The sequence below is a fragment of the Tachysurus fulvidraco genome, unplaced genomic scaffold (genome assembly GCF_022655615.1).
Source record: "Tachysurus fulvidraco isolate hzauxx_2018 unplaced genomic scaffold, HZAU_PFXX_2.0 HiC_scaffold_156_np12, whole genome shotgun sequence".
NCBI lineage: Eukaryota > Metazoa > Chordata > Actinopteri > Siluriformes > Bagridae > Tachysurus > Tachysurus fulvidraco.
The window spans coordinates 1-6026 of NW_025927002.1; the positions used below are offsets into that span (position 1 = coordinate 1).

Sequence of the window (6026 nt, forward strand, 5' to 3'; positions counted from 1 at the left end):
TATACATCTAATAATAATCTAGAATTTTATTCTGTATTCTTATTCTTTATTATTCGTTAATTCCTTTATCATTAATTATGTTTACCTTCTGCTCTGTGTTTATGTCTGTAAAGCTGCTTTGAGACAATGTCTATTGTACAAAGTGCTATACAATAAACTTTGAATTGAATTGAATTGAATTGAATTGAATTGAATTGAATTGAATTGAATTGAATTCACCTATGGACGCTGCTCTCCCTAAGAATTGTGTACTTTCCAAAACTCTGTTCTATATGCATCACATTATTAGACACAGTATTAACACCTGGATAGTGGTCCAATATTTATATACATTTTAATGCAGTTGTGTCTAAAGAGAAAGCACACACAAAGGGACTTATCATTTATTAACACTTATTGTGCATGGAACCACAACTTGAGGGCACTGCTGTCCAGGAAGCTAGTAAACACACACACACACACACACACACACACTCGTGTGCGCGCGCACACACACACACACTCAGACACATACATACATACATACACACATACACATGCACATGCACACACACACGCACACACACACACAGACACACACACAGACACACACATACATACATACACACATACACATGCACATGCACACACACACGCACACACACACACACACACACACACACACACACACACACACACACAGACACACACACTCGTATGCGCACACACACACACACACGATGGGAATTTCATCTCTTTTCATTGAGTCATCACTGAGTTTCATTATAGTCAGTATATTTGGCTCATGAATCTCACTAATAAGTGTCGACTCTTTCAAATGATTCATTGCCACTTTTACTTAGAACGGACAAAGGAAAAATTGCAGTGACTCATTTGGTAGCCAAAAGAATCAAATGTACTTTGTAAGTTTATAGTCACCCTTCTGACTCCCATATGTTGAGCTCATTTTCGCTTTTTGTTGTAAATGTCATAAAATGTCATAAAGCATAAATACATCTTAGCGCTTATTTGTAGAGAAACAGTAAATGTGTGTTGTATACTAGGAAAACCATTTATAATTTATGTTAAATGTGTTTGCGAGGGCCGAGGCAGATGGGACAGATGAGGCTGTACTTTGAGGATTGTTATAATGCAGCTATAACAAACTGACCACTGTGTGCATGAACCACAAACATGTCTCATAATACACTGATTATTTATTGACCTTCACCTCTTCTACTATTTTGTGACAAATCGAATCACTAGTAAGAGAGAAATAATAAAAGATATGATGTACATCCGCATGAAGACAGAAACAAATCAACACAATTTTAAAGCAGAACGAAAAGATATACAGGGGAGGGAAGAAAAAAACCAAATAATTACACAAAACAAAACGATCAGCTATATGTTACATATATTAATATAATAATATTGGTATATACATGCCCAGAAAGAGCACAACAGATGAAATTTTCGCTCTGAGAATGTTGATGGAGAAGTATAGGGATGGTCAGAGGGAGTTGCACTGTGTGTTTGTAGACTTGGAGAAAGCGTATGACAGGGTGCCAAGAGAAGAGCTGTGGTACTGTATGAGGAATGTTAGGAGTAGCAGAGAAGTATGTTAGAGTGGTGCAGCACATGTATGAGAGGTGCAGGACAGTGGTGAGGTGTGCTGTAGGTCAGACAGAGGAGTTCAAAGTGGAGGTAGGACTGCATCAGGGATCGGCTCTGAGCCCCTTCCTGTTTGCTATAGTGATGCACCAGTTGTCAGAGGAGGTCAGACAGGAGTCTCCTTGGACGATGATGTTTGAAGATGACATTGTGATCTGTAGTGAGAGCAGGGAGCAGGTGGAGGACAACCTGGCGAGGTGGAGGTTTGTGCTTGAGAGAAGAGGAATGAAAGTTAGTCGTAGTAAGACTGAGTACATGTGTGTGAATGAAAGGGGGGGAAGTGGAACAGTAAGGTTACAGGGTGAAGAGGTGAAGAAGGTACAGGAGTTTAAGTACTTGGGGTCAACAGTTCAGAGTAATGGAGAGAGTGGGAAAGAAGGAGTTCTGTGTGATAGGAACATATCAGCAAGAATCAAGGGGAAGGCGTACAGGGCAGTGGTGAGACCAGCCATGCTGTATGGTTTAGAGAAAGTGTCACTGAAGAAGAGACACGAGTCAGAGCTAGAGGTAGCCGAGCTGAAGATGTTGAGATTCTCTTTGGGAGTGACAAGATTGGACAGGATTAAGAAACAGTACATCTGAGGGACAGCCCATGTTGGACGTTTGGAGGACAAAGTTAGGGAGGCCAGATTAAGATGGTTTGGACATGTTCAGAGGAGGGTAAGTGAGTATATTGGTAGGAGAATGTTGGACATGGAGCTGCCAGGCAGGAGGCAAAGATGTAGGCCAAAGAGGAGGTATATGGATGTAATTAATGAGGATATGAAGCTAGTGGGTGCAAGTGTTCAGGATGCAGAAGATAGGGATAGGTGGTGAGAGATGATTCGCTGTGGCGACCCCTGAAGGGAAAAGCCGAAAGAAGAAGAAGAAAATATACAAACATGGTACGTTTTAATAGGTTTGAATGCAACCAACATTATTTTCTTTTATAGCAGAGAAATGTAAATAAAAAGTAAATGAATTCATGTTAACAGTCTGTAGAATAAATCAGACTATATTTAAGTTTGTCTGACTTTTTTATTTTAAGTACATTTTGTGAAATAATTATTCATTACTTATCAAAGGAGAAAGGATTTAAAATCTCTGTACTTTTGTTCAGGCTGTTAAACGCTGGTCAATTCTGTTCATGTCATTCTTCACCCACATGACTTGGGGATCTGCACACATATGACGACCGTCCTGTATAGTAAAGCTGTAGAGGAGAGAGAAGATTTACATCAGTGTGAAACTGTAATAAAATCAGAAAATCAGACACTCTGACACACCCCAAACCTCCAAGATAATATAAAGTTAGATTCATATATAAGATTTATAAGTTAGATTCAGTACTATTCTATTCATATATAAGATTTATAAGTTAGATTCAGTACTATTCAGTACTACAGTTCTATTACACATAAACATAAAGAATTAATAGATATGAAATTAATAACTTTTATTATTCATTAAAAATAAACAAGAGACTGAACACTTACATGACTCCAGGTTTTGTACAATGAAGTTACTTTATATGTTGTTATGAAGCTTACAGGGATTTGTTCTTTCAGAAACTTGGTACAGCACTGATCTGGTCCATCTACAGCTGTGTGAAAACATTTCTACATTTAGTTCTGTGATTAAATGTTCAATAAGAAAATAATAGACACTTTTACATCTAGTATCAGATGCAGATTATTGTGAAACTCCTGTCATCAAATGAGTCCAGTTTTATTTGCAGTCCTTTTTGTAAATTAGAGACTAATCTCATAAATAATTTTCATATTTTGTCTTTTAAGTACAAGTTTACAATTTTACAAATTTATGAATCACTCTGAAAGTTTTAAAAGAACTGATTTTACCTTAGACAAGACGGAATAAAAAGAAATAAAAAGAACTAGACTTGACAAAAGAACCAATTTAAGTCAAATTTAAGTCTTGCTCTACAGCAACAGCTCTTTAGCTGTGAACATGATTCATTTACATTTTTTTGGCTTTTTTTTCGCAGACTAGTAATGGTATTTGGCACGTCTTTATATAATATAACTTCTTCATTTTTTTTTTTTTTTTTTTTTTTTTTGTCGTCCAATCATCATTTTGGTTTCTATCCACATTAGTCATTAGTTAAAAACCAAAAACAATATGTCCAATAAATTAAACCTATCTAAAAATATATCAGATCCCCATATATATATATATATATATATGTGGGGATCTGATAATATATATATTATGTTAATTTTCCAACTCATACTCATGGTCACACGCTTGATCTTGTTTGTACATCTGGTCTAAATAATATCTCTGTTGACAGTTTAGCTACGCCTCTTTCTGACCATAGACTCATTTCCTTTGATTTTACATTTATCTGTCCAGTCAACCACATCTAAATTCTAACCATACATTATCATCATTTAAATACTGTTGACACTAGCTTGCTTCCTCTATTCTTTCTGATGTGCTAAATTTAACTTGCCCATCTATGATTTATGACAAGTATTGCTGTTCTGTTGAGAAATTGTTGGATGAGTTTGACCCAACTAAGATTAGGTCTGTCCTGAGGTTTGAAGGTAAAATGTAGACAACATGAACGTCTCTTCAGGAAAACTGGTTCAACTGGACATTTTCTTATATTTGCTGAATGTCTTCAGCAATATAAATTGGCCTTAAATACAGCCCGCTCTTCCCATATCTGCAGCATCATTAACAAAGCAAGCAATAAGCCCAAAATGTTATTTAGCACAATTAATAAACTGATTCAAGCACCAAAGCACAACCTTAGTGACTCTGAATCCATGGTTATGTGCTGCTTTTTCCTGAACCATTTCCACGGTAAGCTAGATACTCTGTATGCGACATTTGGTGAGGAACCAACTACCGATGAGCATATGAAATCTCAATCTAATAATTGTATGACAACCCTAGCCTTAACCAATTCCTCATTAATCACTGAGCTAATACAAAAATCTAACTCCTCATAATTTATTCTTGATCCTGCGCTTACTTTCCTGCTAAAAGACTGTACATTGGCGATTTCCCACCTTATTAATATGTCATTTATCTCCTCTACTGTACCTGTGTCACTTAAGACTGCTGCTGTTACTCCTATACTCAAAAAGACAATCTGGACCCGGCAGACTTATCCAACTGCGCCCTATTTCCAACCTGCCATTTGTATTGAAGATTTTGGAAAAGGCTGTGGCCTCTCAGCTGCAGTCATTCTTAGCTGGTAATAACCTTCGATATTTTTCAATCTGGCTTCCGCCAACAGCATAGCACAGAGACCGCGCTAGTAAAGGTTGTTAATGATCTTTTACTCACTGGAGACTCAGGTAGTCTCTCTATACTTCTGTTATTAGACCTCAGCTCTGCCTTTGATACTGTCTGTCATAAGGTATTACTTTCCCGCTTAGCGGAATTTGGCATATTCAGGCTCTGCACTATCCTGTTTTCCTCTTACAGTACAGACCAAAAGTTTGGACACATCTTCTCATTCAAAGAGTTTTCTTTTATTTTCATGACTATGAAAATTGTAGATTCACACTGAAGGCATCAAAACTATGAATTAACACGTGTGGAATTATATACGTACATAACAAAAAAGTGTGAGAAACAACTGAAAATATGTCATATTCTAGGTTCTTCAAAGTAGCCACCTTTTGCTTTGATTACTGCTTTGCACACTCTTGGCATTCTCTTGATGAGCTTCAAGCGGTCGTCACCTGAAATGGTCTTCCAACAGTCTTGAAGGTGTTCCCAGAGATGCTTAGCACTTGTTGGCCCTTTTGCCTTCACTCTGCGGTCCCAGCTCACCCCAAACCATCTCCATTGGGTTCAGGTCCTGTGACTGTGGAGGCCAGGTCATCTGTCGCAGCACCCCAATCACTCTCCTTCATGGTCAAATAGCCCTTACACAGCCTGGAGGTGTGTTTGGGGTCATTGTCCTGTTGAAAAGGTGGTATGTCCAAACTTTTGGAAGGTGTGTCCAACTTTTTGGTCTGTACTACATATATATATATTATAAATTGAACGTTCATTTAAAAACACCATTCATTAAAAAAGGATGTAAATGATATCGAAGCTGGTCGATTCAGTGACGTTTATGATTCGAGCATCTCTAATGTACAGTAAGAAAAAAGATTAAGCTGTAGATGATTTCAATGGAATTCTGAATGTCCACATCAGTGGTCACCATCACTATTTCTGAATGTGGTAGACATTAGGTGGTTCTAAAACTGCATCAGCATGAGACCCCCCTGGCAGTATGCAATGTGCATCCTAGTTGTGTCCCCTTCCACAGAAAAATGAATGACACGAAACAATTTCAAACTTACAAACCATAAATAGAACTAATACAAAAGAATGCTTCATGCAATGATTTGATAAGTTATGTTGGT

At 37.4% G+C, this 6026-nt stretch overlaps 1 long non-coding RNA gene across 3 annotated transcripts; it reads right to left on the reverse strand.

Moving 5' to 3' along the window:
• Positions 1-1479: 1479 nt before the first annotated feature.
• On the reverse strand, positions 1480-5414 carry LOC125140517. 3 transcript variants are annotated; one of them, XR_007139775.1, is made up of 4 exons: positions 5352-5414; positions 3129-3235; positions 2743-2845; positions 1480-1863 (listed from the first exon to the last, which is right to left on the reverse strand). It is a non-coding gene; the product is annotated as an uncharacterized LOC125140517 (long non-coding RNA). The 3 variants fall into 3 exon arrangements; XR_007139774.1 differs by lacking the exon at positions 5352-5414 and adding an exon at positions 5286-5346; XR_007139776.1 differs by lacking the exons at positions 1480-1863; positions 5352-5414 and adding an exon at positions 2435-2492 and having other exon boundaries at positions 3129-3633.
• Between the last annotated feature and the right edge of the window lie 612 nt (positions 5415-6026).